At 45.1% G+C, this 18,184-nt stretch overlaps 1 pseudogene; it reads left to right on the plus strand.

Moving 5' to 3' along the window:
* Window positions 1–10,998, plus strand: part of LOC107120173 — a 13,348-nt pseudogene extending 2,350 nt beyond the window's left edge.
* Window positions 10,999–18,184: the final 7,186 nt, after the last annotated feature.

Here is an 18,184-nt window from a genome sequence, read left to right on the forward strand (position 1 = left end):
TTAAAGGGGAGTAGACAGATTCATGGAGGACAATTTCTTTCTTATTTACATAAATTAAAATGTACAGCTCTCCCCTTCCTTCCATTAGAGGGTCTCAAGGTGGCTCAAAAAAGGAAAGGAAGAGAAATCTGGGCGCAGCTATTAGCCAAGGTGAATAAATGGAACGTCCACATTCCCCAGACCTGGATGGCCGAGGCTCGCCCAGTCTCCTCAGATCTCAGACTCTAAGCAGGGTCAGCCCTGGTTGGTTCTCGCACGGGAGACCACCGAAGAAGTCCAGGGTTGCTGTGCAGAGGCAGGGAATGGCAGACCACCTCTGAAGGTCTCTTGCCTTGAATAAACTTGTGGCTTCACCATAAGTCAGCTGTGCCTTCACAGCACTTTTCAAACAGCACTTTTCTGGGGCAGCAGACCTCTGAAACCTCATTGCAAGGGGCAATAATTTGGGTTCTGTGCCCCTGCTTAAAGGCCTTCCAGGGCCATGTGGCAGGCCACAGTGAGAGAGAGGATACTGGACTAGGGATGCCAGGCCATGGCTGGGTATCCCCATGAGTTTTGAGGCTGGAGCTTGGGTTGATTCTGATGTCATGTCAATGTCTCAATGCGCCTAATACCTGGATGTGAACTCAGAGCATCAGCAGACGCCCTGGAAACCCATTGGTTGTACACTAAAGTTTCCAGAGCCTTGGCTAATACACTAAAATCACGTCTGGGTTTGGGGGGACGGGGGGATATGATGCTGAAGTGTCGTGCAACATGATTTACGGTCCCCTCTTTTTCTCCAGCCAGTCCAGACTCCAGGATGGGTGGGAGGGCCCAGTATGTGGAAGAATGGGGTGCCTGGGTTTTTGGTCGGATCCACAGGGATGCTGCAATTGTTGGAGCTAAAGGGTTCACAGAACACATTTCAAGCCTCACAGGAGTGTTGGCAGCATATCTAAAACCAGAAGGCTCATGGGAACCAGGTGCTTCTCTTCCACCTCTCTGACAGCTTTCTAAAAGTCATTACAAATTTTCTGGAGTGTAAAGAAGACAAGGTTTCACAACCCTGGGAATAGGGATGTCTGAAGCAGAAATCAAAGAAGCAAAGAAAATAGGAACTGGAGGTTAACACTCATCCTTCCAATTTTCTCTCCCTTACAGGTAGTGAAGAGTTGTTGTCAAGCTGTCGTCTTTTCAGAGGAGTGGAAATGGCTGCTCCACCTCTGGTCCAGGTAGGGGGGGAAGACTGGGGGATTGTCAGGTCCCCCCTCCTTTCTCAGGGAGGCTTTTGGTCCTGCTGACTGAGGAGAGACAGGCTCTGAACCCCACGCTCTTGATGCATGCCAAACTCTTCATCTGTATTTTCTTTCAGCCTCCCTTTTCCTTTGAGGAGGTGGCCGTGTATTTCACCGAGGCTGAGTGGGCCTTGCTGGCCCCTGACCAAAGAGCTCTCTACAGGGAGGTGATGCTGGAGAACTACGTGTTTGTGACCTCTCTGGGTAAGGATCTTCCATAGGTGCCCAAGGTGCAAATTGCTGCCTCTGGGATGATACATGAATCAAAATATTGAACAGCAACATGTGCTTGGGAGGACTGCCTGGCTTACCCCGCCCCCCCCGCCCCCCGCTGGCTGTGAAAATGATGGTTCAGCATGGCCAGTGTGGTGGCCATCACCTAAACCAGAGAGGATGTCCTGGCCTGTGGCCGAGGCGGGGTGAGAGACCCTCTGAAAGACTCTGGAAGGGACCAGATCCCAGTTTCTCAATTGCCAGCCTTGACAACGCGCCCTTCCCCGAGATGGGATTATAGCTATCAACACTGACTGATCTATAAAGGATCCATCCCCTTATACTGGTTAGGATTCTGGTCTTTGATCTTGACCATGTTTCCGTCCTTCCAAAAGAATCTTTCCTCTTCCTTGGATTTCTTTCCTTCTCCAGATAGGACTCATCTCTCTCCCTCTCTCCCTCTCTCTCTGTGCCAAAGAAGCCAGGAACGGAGAAGGGACGATGGTGGAGACGGACCAAATCCGTGTGTTCAAAGAATGGCTGGAGAGTTTCTCAGGAAGATCTCAAGAGACTATTTCCTTCCCAAATGATCTACATGCAAGTGAGTATCCTTCACAGTTATGTAATGGGAATGGGCACGGAATAGCCATGGGACCTTTCCTCTTCCCTTCTAAGCAACTCTTGGTTTGGTGGAATTCTCAAGCTCGCTGGGTAAGGAGGGAGGGAGGGAGGCCTTCTGGGGCCTGGGATCTGGAGGCTCATAAGATGTGGCTCTTCGGTGGCTGCGCTACGTTTAAATACTAGATATTCCAGGAAAAAAGGAGGGTTACCTAAGAACCGCCCTGCTGGATGAGGCCAAAGGCACGTATAACCATTCCTGCAGCGGTCCCCAGGATGTCTTCAGGCCTTCCTATTAGGTGGAGATGGGTTTGAGTGCTTTCTGTGGAGCTGTTCTACCTTGTGGGGGTGGCATGCAGGGGGTAGTCCCACCAGTTAACACTGCCACCACCCAAGGGCAGGTGGCTTACGCCAAATCACGCAGCCACCCTCCGTTGTGGTGACGAGAATCAGTCCTCACCCCAAGAGAGCGGGATCATGTATTATTGAAGAGATTCCCACTGAAACTGTCAGCCCAGTAAACACAGAGTCAGATTCTCAGTTGAAGCAGCTTGTTTAAGCCACAAGAAGATAGAGAAAGCACTGTAGCCACCTTCTGTACATAAGAACATAAGAGACGCCAACGTTGGATCAGGCCGAAGGGCCATCCAGTCCAACACTCTGTATCACACAGTGGCCAGAAATACCAGGGGCCATCAGGAGGTCCACCAGTGGGGCCAGGACATTAGAAGCCCTCCCACTGTTGACCCCCCCCAGCAGTGTTCCCTCTAAGCTGAGTTCGTGTGAGCTAGCTCACAGTTTTGTAGCCTCTGGCTCACAGATTTTTGTCTTAGCTCAGGAAGGATGGCTCCAGAGCAAACTAATTTATGCAGTAGCCAAATTGCTCGCTCACAACTTTAATGCCAGTCGCTCACAAAGTGGAATTTTTGCTCACAAGACTCCACAGCTTAGAGGGAACATTGCCCCCAAGCACCAAGAAGACAGAGCATCACTTGCCCCAAAGTCCCTATCTATACCTTGTGGCTAATAGCCACTGATGGACCTCTGCTCCATATGCTTATCTAATTCCCTTTTGCAGCCGTCCATGCTTGTAGCCTCCACCACTTCCTGTGGCAGTGAATTCCATGTGTTAATCACTCTTTCTCCCCAAGAGGCAAGCGACCAACTCCTTCCCAAAGGCTAAGTCCGTTCCGGCCCCTTCTGTTAGCACAAGACAGCTTTATTAAATAAATATCTTGCCTTTGCTTTGATTGGAGTATTAGCTACAAAGGCAGAACTAGCAAGAGGCTGGGGTATAGCGTTGATCTGCTATCAGTTTTTACGGAGATAGTTCCCTTTAGACCCTTCATTTAAGGCAATGACCAGTCCAAATGGTAACAGAAATGGGTTTTATTTAATTAACAATAATAATCTAGATATTTACTTCAAGGTGGTCTACTTCAAGGTGGGGCACTGCTTGAGGTGGTTCAGAGGTGGTTTTGGGGTGTTTCTCTCTCGGAAGAAACCACCCCAGGTACTGGGTCTGTGCTGCTGGTTACACTTGAGGCAGGAAACCGTCTGCCAAAGAAAAGCACAAACGCACAGAAAAGCCAAGAATACCTGTCCATTCAATGTGCCCCAATGCCCAGGTTTCTCCAAGGCCAGCTGGCACCATCTCCTCCTGTCCCCAGGGAAGAGGGTTGACAAGAATGAGAACCCTCTCCTGCTCTAAGGGTCTGCCAGACTAACTTCCCCACGTTTAGATTCCATCACCCTGGTCTTGCTGAACATCTGGGTAACTGCACACTTGCTGTGTGGTCACTGCGTCCTTCATGTGCTTTGGGAGGATGGAACAGGACAGACTCTTCTGGCGCCTTACCTGGACTCTTTGACACTGCATGTTCCTCCGGGATGGGCTTCCAGAGGGCCTTACTCTACTGTAAGGAGCTGATGACCTGGAGGCCTGATAATCAGTCTTCTAATAATCAGTCTTCTGGCAATCTCTTGCTGACAGTAAAGTACACTTCTTTCGGGAGAGACTGGCTGACTCTGTGCTTCTAGGAAAGGCAGAAATGCCTGGATCATTCAGACATGGCTGTGCTTTAGACAAGAGATGGGCCCAGCTAAGGTGCAGAGAACGGCTCAGAAATAGCAAGAAAATGGCTCTGACCTTGAGAAAGGTGGCCCTACAGTGCAAGGCTGGTTTTCTCATCTGTCATTACCTGCCGCTTCCAACAAACAACACCTTTCCCAAAAACCATGGGGGTCCCCTGTGAATTATGGGATTCACTTGGTGAGCTCCCCCCCCCCCCCCCCCCCAGTGGGGAGGCTGAAAACCAGCTCCGCCTGGCTCTGTTGACAACTGGAAGAAAACTCTCAGTGCAGTTGCAGGACTGGATATATTGATAGCATCTTGTATTTAATCGTCAAGTGTAGAGAATCAAAAGCCAAAAAGCACATCAAGTCAAATTAGGATTGCGGGGGGCGGGGGGGCAATTTTTTGCCACTTCTCCCTGTTGGGGGAATTAAGAGTCCAGGAGCTTTTCCTAGGAATCTCACCCCCACCCCCTGGCTCGACAATGGCAGAGGGGTTGAAACTGACAGGGACCCCATAGTTTGAGAGGGAGACAAGAGAACCTGTTCCAAAGTCTCTGTGATTTATTGAAAGAAAACCATACTGCACTGCTTTTCAAGCAAGTAGCAATTTCAGTATTCATCTGGTAGAAGGGAAAAGACAAACCAATACTTATTGATTGATTGATTTGATTTGTTCCCTGCCAAGCCAGGCTCAGGGCGGCTTACATAAAAGTTACAACAGATAAAACAACAATATAAATATCTGCATAAAATGCAACATGGTTACTAAAACCAATTTGAATAGCGATGGTGGTACAGTAGTAGCAGCATACATAATAAACATACAGTTAGCAGTTGATTTCCCTATCGGCGTGCTCAGGCTGGGTGATGATATTGGGCACAGGGTCTTAGATAGTTAGGTGCGGCTCCTTACCTGAAGGCCTGGTGAGAGAGCTCCGTTTTACAAGCCCTGTGGAACTGTAAAAGGTCCCGCAGGGCCCTGCTCTCTTCCAGGAGCTCATTCTACCAGGCTGGAGCTACCACTGAGAAGGCCCTGGCCCTGGTCGATGCCAGCCTGGCATTCTTGGGGCCAGGGAGGGCCAAGAGACCCTGACCGTAGTGCTCTCTGGGGAACGTGTGGGGAAAGGTGGTCCCTCAGGTAGATAGATCCCTGACCACAAAGGGTTTTAAAGGTAAGCACCAGCACCTTGAAGCGAATTGGGTCAAGGACAGCCCCATGGAGACAGCATTACAGTCGTCTAATCTCAAGGTGACCATAGCGTGGGTCACTGTCGCCAAGTTGTTGCATTCGAGGAAGGGAACCAACTGCTTGATCAGCCAAAGATGATAAAAACAAATTTGATTAGAAACAAATATTATTATTCTCTTAGGAATGATTGTCTATTTAGGAATGCATTCTGGCCGGTCTGGCAAGACCTAACCACGGTGTTGGCAGAGGGTCCTTAGCATCTCAAACACTGGTGTTAAATACCTTTAGAATCCAGATTAGCTGTCAATCAAGTAATCAGATGGTCCTGACGAAACCCAGACCCCTCCCTTTTCTGACCAGAAGACTCTGACCGGAATCGTTGTATTACTAGGTTAAAAACGCCCTCCCTGTCAAGTCAAGAGCTTGGAGCCACTGGTCCTCATATCTAGATGTTTTGGCTTTGAGGCTGGAACTCAGAAATGTAAACAGTCCTTTTGGAGCAGAGTGCAGGGTGCCTTGTCAGGCTGAAGAGCCTCCTGCAAAGCCTTATGGGAGAGAACCAAACAGAGAGGCCTAAGACAATTCAGGCTGCTTTACAGAATTGCCACATCATGGGTATAATTCTGCTGCTTTCCCCCTTAAAATACATGTGGGGAATATGGGGTGAGGAGGGATAGACAGAATATAAAAACAGCTCTATGGGAGGGCCTGCACAGAAATAAAAAAATGCAAGGGTAGACCATCAAGAAATTCACAAATTTCACTAAGTTACCAGTAGACATCAGTCTATTGAAACATAATTATAGTAAATCTATAAGTAGAGTAGAATTGGTGGTCACAATTCACAATGATAACAGTACAACAAGAAATGAAACTCCTGTTGACAAGAATAAGTAAGACAATTCAATGGAGTAAAAAACTCTCACAGGAGACTCCTCTGTATCCTTTCATATAATAGTGTCCAAAGGACCTCAAAGTCCACAAACAAGGCGGAGGATGTCCCAAAGAACAAAGAAGATTCTACAGCTGAAAACGTCCTTCCCGGGTATGCCAGACGTTTCAAAGCATTCTTCCCCAGTTGTGCGGCTGAAAATTGGAACGTGATTTCCACAATAATGTGGGCACAGCTCATGTTTCAGATAATCTTGTGGTTCTTGTTGTATTGTTATCATTGTGAATTGTGACCACCAAATCCTACTTTACTTATTGATTTACTATAACTATGTTTCAATGGACTCATGTCTACTGGTAACTTGGTGAAATTCTTGATGATGTACCCTTGCGTTTTTTATTTCTGTGCAAGTCATACGCTTTGGGTCCCCATTGTTTGGCTATGGGAGGGCCTGGCAGGAATAAGATGTGACCAGCATCTCAGTTTGGGAGGAAAGATGATTGGATAACAGAAATGCACGTCCATTCCTGAGCAGTACCTGACTGGTGCCTTGGCTTCTTGCCTGGGTGATAATTGAAACTCTTTCTTTATTCCAGGAGCAGATGTAGAGGAGACAGCTGGGGAATTCCAGGGGTTCCCTTTGGAAAAAGCCAAGAATGAAGATGCCGAAGGACACGATGGAGATGGACCCCAGGGGCAGGAGGGAAGCCAAGCAGGTAAGAGGAGGGATAAGCCCATTCCTTGCCAAGGGGGGCATTTCCGTGAAATCCTAGTCCAAGAAGAAATGTCAGTCAAAAAGAGAAGGAACAAAGGTCTCCAACCTAACCAGAGAATCCTCTCCAGGGAAAGTGAAAGTGTGGCCTTTGCAAAGACCTTCAGTCAGAGAATGAACGTCATTTTGCAGACTCAAATTCTCTTAGGAGAGAAACTGTATAATTCCTTGCAGTGTGTGAGAGCTTCAGTCAGAAAAGAGCCCTTACTTCAAAAAGTCACACGGAGAGCCATATAAATGGTAAGAGTCCAAACAAAGAATCTCTCATGCAGGAGGCTTAATGTGTCACAGACTTATAGAATCATAGTGTTTGAAGGGACCTCCAAGATCATCTAGTCCAACCCGCTGCAAAATTCAGGAAATTCACAAATACCCCCCCCACACACACACACCCAGTGACCCCTATTCCATGCCCAGTACTATTAAACTGTATGCTATTGTATACTTCAGCATACAGCAGGGAGAAGCCACTGTAATATTTGGATTGCATATGGAAATTCTGGTGCAGATCAGACTTCCTTGCCTGGGTTCTAACAGGATCTCTTTCTTTATTCCAGCAGGGAAAGTTGAGAGGAATGAGGAGGATGAGGAACTGCATCCTCCATTGCCAGATGAAGTCAAGAATGAAGACTTGAGAGGAAACTTCAGGAACCAAGTTGGACCTAAGAGGCAGAAAAGAAGCCACATCATCCAGAAGAGTGGTAAACCCATTCCTTGCCGAGGGGGGGAATTCCAAGAAGTAATTCACATGGTGAAGGAAACATACAAGTGCTTGGCGTGTGGAATGAACTTCTCAGGTGAATCCCAATATAATGTCCATTTAGAAATGCACCGTGGAAGGAAGACCCATCAGTGGCTAGACTGTGGAAAGACTATGTTTTGCAGACCAGAGCTCCTTAGACATCAAAGAAGACATAGAGGAGAGAGACCTTATAGCTGCTCAGACTGTGGAAAGAGATTTTCAGAAAAATCAGACCTTGTTCAACACCAAAAGATTCATTCAGGAGGGCAGCTATTTATTTGCTCAGAGGTTGGAATGACATTCTCTGTGGGTGCCCAAGGTAATCTACATTTTCCAAAGCACAGTATAATCGATGCATTTAAATGCTTTTGTTGTGGAAAAAACTTCAAATACAGATCACAGCTCCTTGTGCACCAAACAATTCACAGAGGAGAAAAGCCTTTTGAATGCTCACAGTGTGGGAAGAGATACAGTCGCAGTAGCCATCTTCAACAACATCTAAGAACCCACACAGGGGAGAAGCCTTTTGAATGCTCAGAGTGTGGGAAGAGATTCAGTCACAATAGCACTCTTCAGCAACATCAAAGAACTCACACAGGGGAGAAGCCTTTTGAATGCTCAGAGTGTGGGAAGAGATTCAGTCACAGTGGTTATCTTCGTACTCATCTAAGAACCCATGCAGGGGAGAAGCCTTTTGAATGCTCAGAGTGTGGGAAGAGATTCAGTTGCAGTCGCACTCTTCAAGAACATCTAAGAACCCACACAGGGGAGCAGTGTTTTGAATGCTCAGAGTGTGGGAAAAGATTCAGTCGCAGTCGGAATCTTCAAACTCATCTAAGAACCCACACAGGGGAGAAGCCTTTTGAATGCTCAGAGTGCAGGAGGAGATTCATTAGCAGTTGCACTCTTCAAGAACATCTAAGAACCCACACAGGGGAGCAGCATTTTGAATGCTCAGAGTGTGGGAAGAGATTCAGTCACAGTTGCAATCTTCAAGAACATCTAAGAACCCACACAGGGGAGAAGCCTTTTGAATGCTCAGAGTGTGGGAAGGGATTCAGTCGCAGTAGCAATCTTCAAACTCATGTAAGAATCCACACAGGGGAGAAGCCTTTTGAATGCTCAGAGTGTGGGAAGAAATTCAGTAGCAGTTGCACTCTTCAAGAACATCTAAGAACCCACACTGGAGAGAAGCCTTTTGAATGCTCAGAGTGTGGAAAGAGATACAGTCGCAGTAGCCATCTTCATCAACATTTAAGAACCCACACAGGGGAGAAGCCTTTTGAATGCTCAGAGTGTGGGAAGAGATTCAGTCGTAGTGGCACTCTTCTAATTCATCTAAGAACCCACACAGGGGAGAAACCTTTTGAATGCTCAGAGTGTGGGAAGAGATTCAGTCGCAGTGGCGATCTTCAAGTACATCTGAGAACGCACACAAAGCCTTTTGAATGCTCAGAGTGTGGGAAGAGATTCAGTCGCACTGGCTATCTTCATACTCATCTAAGAACCCACGCAGGGGAGAAGCCTTTTGAATGCTCAGAATGTGGGAAGAGATTCAGTCGAAGGGGCGATCTTCAAGTACATCTAAGAACCCACACAAAGCCTTTTGAATGCTCAGTTTGTGGAAAGAGATTCAGTCGGAGTGGCTTTCTTCAAGAGCATCAAAGAACTCACGCTATGTAACTGCAGAGCTCAGAGATGTCAAACTCATTTGTTACGAGGGTCTGATCTGACATAAATGCCACTTGGTTAGTCCAGGCCATGAGTGGCATAAAATGTAATGCCAGGTACCAGAGATATAAACCACAGAAAGGACACAGGAAACCCAATTAACAGTATTATATTCTTCTGAAATTACAAACATCCTTAAAACATTAAGCATATTTCCTTTATTTAAGTGTCTTTGATCCTATTGCTATTTTGTTGTAGTGGTTAAGCGCACGGACTCTAATCTTGGAGAACCGGGTTTGATTCCCAACTCCTCCAGTTGCAGCTGCTGGATGACCTTGGGCAAGCTATAGTTCTGTCACAGCTGTTCTTGAAAAAAGAGCAGTTTCTGTCAGAGTTCTCTCAGCCCCACCTACCTCAGAGGGTATCTGTTGTGGGAAGGAAAAGGAGTTTGTAAGCCGCTCTGAGACTCTGACTCCAAAGTCCATCCCCCTGCAGAAATGGGGAGGCTGAGTCTTTCCCTCATGGCAGTCTAAAAATGTATTTTATACAGGTGGCAGCATCATCCAAGCCTTAGGAACAAAACTCGCATATTCTGCGGGATATGCATATGTTAAGAGTGTCTTTACTCACACAGAGGAATTTATGTTACTGGAAAAGACGTTTTTCCAGCAGCAGATGTTGCAGCCCAGCATGCTGAATTGCTGGTGGTTCTGGAAGCGGTGAACGCTGCCCCTTCAGGCGCCCTTGTAGCAATCGATACAGATACACACTAATTACGTTTTGGAAACACTATGGCTTCTGTGATTCCAGGGGCAAGCCAATGAAAGCCAAACGGACCTCGTAACGATGAGCTGACCTCTATGAGAGGAAGCAACTTTATGTTTATCCCATAAAAGCACATCAAACTTGGGGTGATCCCCAAACTGGTACCAGGCAGTTAAGAACATAAGAGGAGCCGTGGTCGATCGGGCCAATGGCTCATCCAGTCTAATACTCTGTGACACAGAGTGGCCAAAACCCAGGTGCCATCAAGAGGTCCACCAGTGGGGTCGGAACTCCAAAAGCCCTTCCACTGTCCCCCCCCCCCAAGCACCAGGAATACCGAGCATCACTGCCCCAGACATAGCTTTCCATAAATCTTGTGGCTAGCAGCCATGAATGGACCTCTCTTCTCCCCTCTTCTCCCCAAACCTGGAGACAAGACAGTGCTTCTTGTTCTATGCATAGTTCTCCTATGAAAGAGGCTTATGAAGGATTGGTTTTCCTCCTCCTGGGACACAAGGGCACTGTCCTTGTACTCGAGGGTAAATACTGGTGGCCCAGTCAGGCTAAACATGTTGCCCACTATGTGACTAACTGGAAATCAGGTTTGTTAGTAAATCCCTCAAACATAACCAGACCCTCACCCAGGCTCCCTTCCCAAGGGCACTCAACCTTTTGAGATTCTTTACATGGGTCACATGGGGCCGCTGCCTTTGGCAAATGCCTTATAGATATTGCCTAGTCATTGTAACTTCTCTGTCAAAATTGACATAGATCATTGTCTAGAAGGAGTTGACAACCAGGGCATGGTACCTTTTATCATAAGTGGTGGTCTTGTAAGAAGTCTAGTAAATATGGGAAAGAAGTACATGGTGAAATTCAGAAGATTTTGAATATAACATTTGCTATGCAACCAGAGACTGCTATTGGGAATTTTACCCACAACTACTGAAAGAGCAATACATGAACTATTTCAATGTATGTTAACAGCGGGATGAGTGATGTTTGCGTCTAAATGGAAAATGGAGCCCAAATCTTGAAGAATGTTAAAATAAGATTGAGGAATATGGTGTTATGGCAAAATTGACAAACCATATAAATAACAGACCAAGAAGTGAATTTGAGAACAAATGGAGAGCTTTTTAATACTTATTAGAGAGTTGTAAGAGCATCTATTCTAAGGCCAAGTGCCGAAGAATAGATGCTTTCAAATTATGGTGCTGGGGAAGACTTTTGAGAGTCCCTTGGACTGCAAGGAGATCAAGTCAGTCAATACTAAAAGAAATCAACCCTGACTGTTCCCTGGATGGCCAGATACTGAAGCTGAAGCTCAAATACTTTGGCCACCAAATGAGAAGGGAGCACTCACTGGAGAAGACCCTGATGCTGGGAAAGACTGAAGGTAGAAGAAGAAGGGGATGGCAAAGGATGAGATGGCTAGACAGTTACCAAGGCAACGAACATGAAATTAAGCAAACTCCGGAGGATGGCAAAAGACAGGAGGGCCTGGGGTGATGTGGTCCATGGGGTTGCAGAGAGTCGAATTCGACTGTGCGACTGAACAACAACAAGAGCGATATAGTATTATGCTTATCTAGTTAATGAATGGTTACTAATCCTTCACAGTCACATGATTCTTTTTTTAAAATATTTTTAATTGATTTTCCAACTTATACACAGTAACTTTAAAGCTTATGCAGGATGACCCCATCCAAGGTCTCCTAAACAATATCACATAGCATCAATTAGCTCACGTAAACATATTTTCCAAATTTACCGTATACCATATCTATCTTTACATTCTTTCCTAACCATATCTTTTTCTAGCTAGCCTAACTTCCATTTATTTCTATTTTCTTCATCCTCAGCCAGTTGTATTTTATTCCCCATCTATCCCAAAAGGTTTCTTCCGATTTATTTTGTAACTCTATATTTACTTTATCCATTTCGGCTACTTCCAGCACTTTATATTTAAGTTCTTTTATGGTGGGTATATTTTTAGATTTCCAACGTTTTGCTATTAATATTCTGGCCGCTGTTAATATATATGTAATTATATTCTTGTGCTTTTTTATTGTGTCCGGAATCATATTGAGTAGGTATGTTTCTGGTACCAACGGGATTTTAATTTTAAAGATTTTTTCTAATATTTTATGATTTTTTTCCCCAGAAGGACTGAATTTTACTACATCTCCACCAGATATGTATATATGACCCTATGTTCCTCCTACAAGTATTTTTAGCTCTTGGGAAACATTTAGCTATTTTTTCCGGTGTCCAATGTCACCTGTAATACATTTTATAAATGTTTTCCTTATATGGAGTTGCTCTCATGAACTTTATTGAACTCCAAGCTTTCACCCAATTACTCATTTGTATTGTGTATCCCAGCTCCTTCTCCCAAGCAAACTTTGGGGATTTTGTTCCATCTTCAACTATGAAATCTTCTGAGAATTTTCTATACATCTTCTGGATCAATTTGTCACTTGATGAAAGCCAGATTTTATCCAGCTCAGTCTGCCCCTTATAAAATTCTGGGGGGTTTTGTCTTCACTATATCTCGCTTTTAATATGTTCTTTTCCCACCAGGATATCTCTATTTTATTTTTTAATAGCATCTCATCTGATTTTAAGTTAGAATCTTTTGTTAGCAAATTACCATATGTTGCTTTAATTTCCCCTATTGTTAAGGAGGGTTTGGCAAATGCTTCTAAAGGAGAAATCCACAATGGTATTTTTTAATAATTACTATTTTTATTACCTTCCATACTTTTATAAGAACACTTCTAATTATGTGCATATGAAAATTTGAGTGTATTTTCTCTTTGCCATACCATAGATATGCATGCCAACCCATTACCAGGTCAAATCCTTCTAGTGCTAGTAACCTTTTATAATCTAATTTAGCCCATTCCTTGATCCACTCCATTGAAGCTGCAAAGTAATATAACTGCCAGTTCAGAGCGGCAAACCCGCCTTTTTGTTTTGATCCCTGAAGATCTTTCATTTTAATGCGAGGTTTCTTAGATTGCCATATAAATTTTCCTACTATTTTGTTAAGCTCATTAAAATATTGGTATTTCTTTATTATTGGTAAATTTTGGGCTAGGAATAAGAATCTGGGTAAAATATTCATTTTAATTGTGGCTATCCTCCCTAATAATGATAAGTGTAATTTCTCCCGTCTCAAATCTTTTATTTCGTTGAGCAACTTTAGGTAGTTATCTTCATATAGGTTAGATGTAGAGTTTGTAATCCAAATTCCTAGATATTTCACTTTTTGTACCACTTCTATATTAGTAGCTTCTTTAATCTTTTGTATCAAACTCCAAGACCAAAAAAAGGTGTCAATAGACGTTATACAACCAGTGAAAATGATATTATAATATATTAAACTTCAGTATCTAATAAGCAATACAGAAAAGTGCAAAGAAGGGTCCAAAAGTAGCTGCAGTTGACGAAGTTCTCCAGAATAGTGTTTTGTTTCGTGAGGACTTCCTCTGAACAGGACCACACCAACCTTTCAGAGTAACCGCAATAAAAACTTATCATATACAAATAACATAAGGTTGTTCTAAACACTCACCCTCAACTCTTGAGTTTAAACATAGTCAATTCCAAGCGGGCAGGCTAAGTGAAAGCACACTTGCCTTAACAGGTGGTAACATTTAACATTCTTATATATACAGTTACCTCCCGACTTCTCTTATCATTTAAAGGAAACTTATCACTACAGAGTCTACAAATGGGAAATTACCCCAGGCAAATTTCAGTTGGGAGGCCTGAGATCTGAAACACTGTCATGATTCCCATTTCGACAAGTTCTGCAAAACTGAATTATTCAAGAGGGTTTTTCTTCACAGGCAAAAGTGTTGTGCAGACCTGAATGATTCACAGTTACTTGAATCGATCATTAGGGGCTGTGGTCAATCCTATTGTGTGTATCTTGCTGAAACGAGGATCCCGCTTTGGAATTTTTGCATCATTTCATGTGTCATTGTTAATACTTACGATTTCTCTGGCCACGTAGCTCCACCCCATGGTAATTTCCAGGCTAGACTACTGCAAAGCACTCTACGTAGCTCTCCCCTCAAAATCAGCTCAGAGATTCCAGTTGGCGTGAAATGCCTCACCTCATCTATTACTGGGGGCTAGTAGGAGCATGCATCTTACTCCCAGGCTACGGTCACTCCCTTGGTTGCCCATCAGTTTCTGAGCTCAATTTCAAGTACTCGCTATCACATACAAAACCATTAATGGGCTGGGCCCCTCATATCTGTGGGATCACCTCTCCCTATGAGCTTGTCAGTGTGTTTGACTCTCAAGACATACATATTTTTTAATTAAATTTTTATTTAAGTTTGCCAACATACCACAAAATTTAACAAGGCTACATCCATTTTACAGTCATTAAGATATTGAACAAGTTAAACACAAATCGAAACAAGAAATACCGCAAAGCTTAACAAGGCTACATCCGTTTTACAGTCATTAAGATATTGAACAAGTTAAACACAAATCGAAACAAGAAATACCGCAAAGCTTAACAAGGCTACATCCATTTTGCAACCAGTTAATGAGCAAGTGTATTAATAATAATTTAAAAATATATACTGCGGAAATCATCACACCAGTTAGCTTGACACTCATTCAGTTGCAGTATTGTACTATACGTAGCCACGTAAGCATCACCACTCTCCATTGAAACCTCCAGTTCAGAAACGGGGCCCATTTAGTAACTACGTGTGAATCTTTACCCCTACCGCTCTAGCTGATGTAAATCTTCAGATAACTTTTCCATTACAAAGTAATCCCATAATTTTCCATGCCATTGAGAAACCGTAGGGGAACTCGTATCTTTCCACTGTGCGGCTATTAGGCTTTTGGCTGCCGTGACCATAGTCATAATAAGTTCTTTCATGATCTTGGAAGCTTGAAAAGTATCCCATAAATTTAGAAGTATGGTATTAGTTATATGGGCAATTTCTGATGTAATTCTCTCCCAAAATGACTTGATCACCGTACAGTACCACCAATTGTGCAGGTACATCCCATTTTGCCTACATTGTTTCCAACAGTTAGGTACCATCTAGAAATAACTTTATATGTTAGCAACTGCATTGGAATTGCTTTAGAGATATAGACTGGAGCATCCCATATATCTTTTGTGAGATCCTTACCCAGGTCTTTGTGCCAAGAGATTTGGTAAGTGTGCCAATTTGAATTCTCAGTTTGCAGTAAAATGTTATAGGTTTGAGAGATCAGTCCCTTAGCAGAAATGTCATCCTCGTGCAGCAACTTTTCAAAATCTGATAGGTTTGCTCTAATAGGGAATTTAAATTTATGTGTAGATAGACTTTTTAACTGTAGGTAGGGGCCATTTCGTAGAAAAAGAGGTGCAGGAACTCATTAGCATAACTCATTAGCATAATTTATTTGCATATGCCACACCCCCTGACATCACCGGAAGTGTGTCAGAAGGAACACCCACCGCTCAGGCTCCACTGGACTGTTTTGGATTGCTAGCTATTGGGGAGGGGGCATGCAGATCTGTCCTCGCAGAGGAGGGAGAGCTTGTACCTGAATAAAACTTGGTCTTAAAGTTGCCACTGGACTGTTTTGGACCAGGGGGGCTAGGGAGGGGCTCTGCAACTTACCTGGCTGCTTCTTGCTCTGACTGAGGGCTGCTGGGAGCACGGGGAGGGCTTGTTGCATGTGCCCGCCCCCTGGGCTCTTTACTGCCAGAGCTCCGCTCCTGTGCACTCCTGCAGGAAATGACCCCTGATTGTAGGTATTCCAACCAAGGTAAAACACAATCGCATTTTTTTCGGAGAAACTTGGATCACGCTTACCAAGGTACCAGTCAAAGCAGGCAGGCCTTGCTGAACTGGGAATATTTCTAGCCAGTTTAATTCCCAAAGGTTCCCTGCTTCCATGGAGGTTTTCGGGAGGGTGATTTTTAATTTGGAGACAAGTTTCTTCAAGGCCTGCAGTAGAGACGCTGGAGATAAGGCTGCCAGACAAACGCACCTCTGACCTTTGGCCTGGTGGTGGAAGCAGAGAGTCAGGCCCAGATGTGCTGGGGAAATCTGGGATCAAGCTGAAGAAGTGGATTCCTCCATGAGATCGAGCAGCTTAAGACCTGGGACAGTTAAGGAGACTGCCAGTCCCAGTGGTATGAAAGGGGTGGCTGCAGGGGCCGTTTTCAAACATTTTCAAAATCTGTAACAGACATAGCCTGATCATGTTGTTAATATTGATAGTCAACTACTCCTGTTAAATTATACCAATATTTTATTGAATTATGGTTTTATAACGCCTTAGTGTAATCAGGGTGGCAGAAGGGCAGCCGTGGGGAGGCCGAGGCAAGGAGAATGCCCCCAAAGTGGGCAAGGCCTGCCAAAGTGAGTATTTTATTCCCCACACAGAAAGCAGAGGTGCTTTCCCAAATTGCAGCCCAATGGGATGGGGGGCAGCACAGAAGGCCCACAGTTTGGGGGTGAGGTCACGTGGATCCTCCAGAAACACATCTTTTTGGAAGGAGCCGCAGAGCAGCCAGATGCGAGTCCAGCCGCACCTCAGAGCCCAACCAGGAGCCTGGCCTTGAATCCGGCTGTCCTCCTGAAGACTGAGACAGCTCCCCTCAGGAAGAGCCTCCGTCCCAGATGTATGACCCACAGGGAAAGCCACCCTTTGGGTGGCTGGTTTTTGGAAAGCAGTCCTGCGGGGCCCTCCTGATTGACCATATGTTTGTCCTGAGAGCTTTTTTACAATTTAGTTTTACAACATCTGCCCCTGTGGAAGAACGAAAAGAAGCTTTTTGAGACTGAAATAGGTTTTTTTGGGGGTGGGGAGAATTCTGAAAAGTTTGGCATCAGATCACCGCAGACTATGACATCAGCCATGAAATTAAAAGACGCCTGCTCCTTGGGAGGAAAGCGAAGGCGAACCTAAACAGCATGATAAAAAGTAGAGACATCACCCTGCCAACAAAAGTCCGCATGGTCAAAGCAATGGTATTCCCAGTAGTCATGTATGGCTGCGAGAGTTGGACTATAAGGAAGGCCGAGTGCCGAAGAATAGATTCTTTTGAACTATGGTGCTGGAAAGCTGAGCTGATCTACTAGACTTGGGGTCTGCTCATCCATGGAACCCAGTATTGAACAGGTCGCTTGGGCAACTATTTTCCTGACATAAAAGCCGCCGACTCCTCATGACGGGTGGGTGGAAGTCTAGCCCAGCTGGGTCCTGACTGGACTGCAGGCTGAGAGAATCAGATTCTCTCCCAAAGGACTCTCCCAAGCTGTCTCTGCCATGGAGCGTCAGGGGCCCCCCGGCTCCTGAGAAGGGATCCGCAGGGATCCAGCGAGCAGGCAGATCCCCGCCCTGCCAAGTCCACGGAAGAGGGCTCAGCCGGATCCTGCCCCTCTGCAGTAGTCGAGATCTCCTTGGAACTAAACTGTGCCCCAGGCAGAAAGGAAGACCCTCAAACCAAGGCTTCCCCCCACCCCTTTACAAAGGGGAAGGGGGATGGACTCATGAAGCCGCCCCCCCAGTTCCCCTTTGTTATGTATTGTATGCATGAACTGCTATGCGAACTGCCGCAATGTTAAGCTTCGCCCTGGGCTAGGATCCTAATGTAACCAATAGGAGCCCTAGCCCAGAATGTGTTGTCCAATCACCATGCCAAGCGGGATTGCTTGTGATTGGCCCTTATCTCTCGAACCTCATAGGTTAATCATTGTACAGAGGGTGTGGCTACATTAGCTGGGAATGTTTAAATATGGACAAGCCAGTGTATGTTCTCTGATTGGGTTCTGGCTGGCGATTGTTGTACCGTGTTGGAGAAGTAACTGAGCTGAAGAATAAAAACCGCATTCTTGCTGAAATCACTCTCCGACTTCTTTGTTAAGTTCACGACTTAACACCCTTGGCAGACCGCCCCCCCCCCAACAAGGTGGTGGGCCCCCCG

The sequence above is a fragment of the Gekko japonicus genome, unplaced genomic scaffold, assembly GCF_001447785.1.
Source record: "Gekko japonicus isolate JY-2015 unplaced genomic scaffold, Gekko_japonicus_V1.1 scaffold4296, whole genome shotgun sequence".
NCBI lineage: Eukaryota > Metazoa > Chordata > Lepidosauria > Squamata > Gekkonidae > Gekko > Gekko japonicus.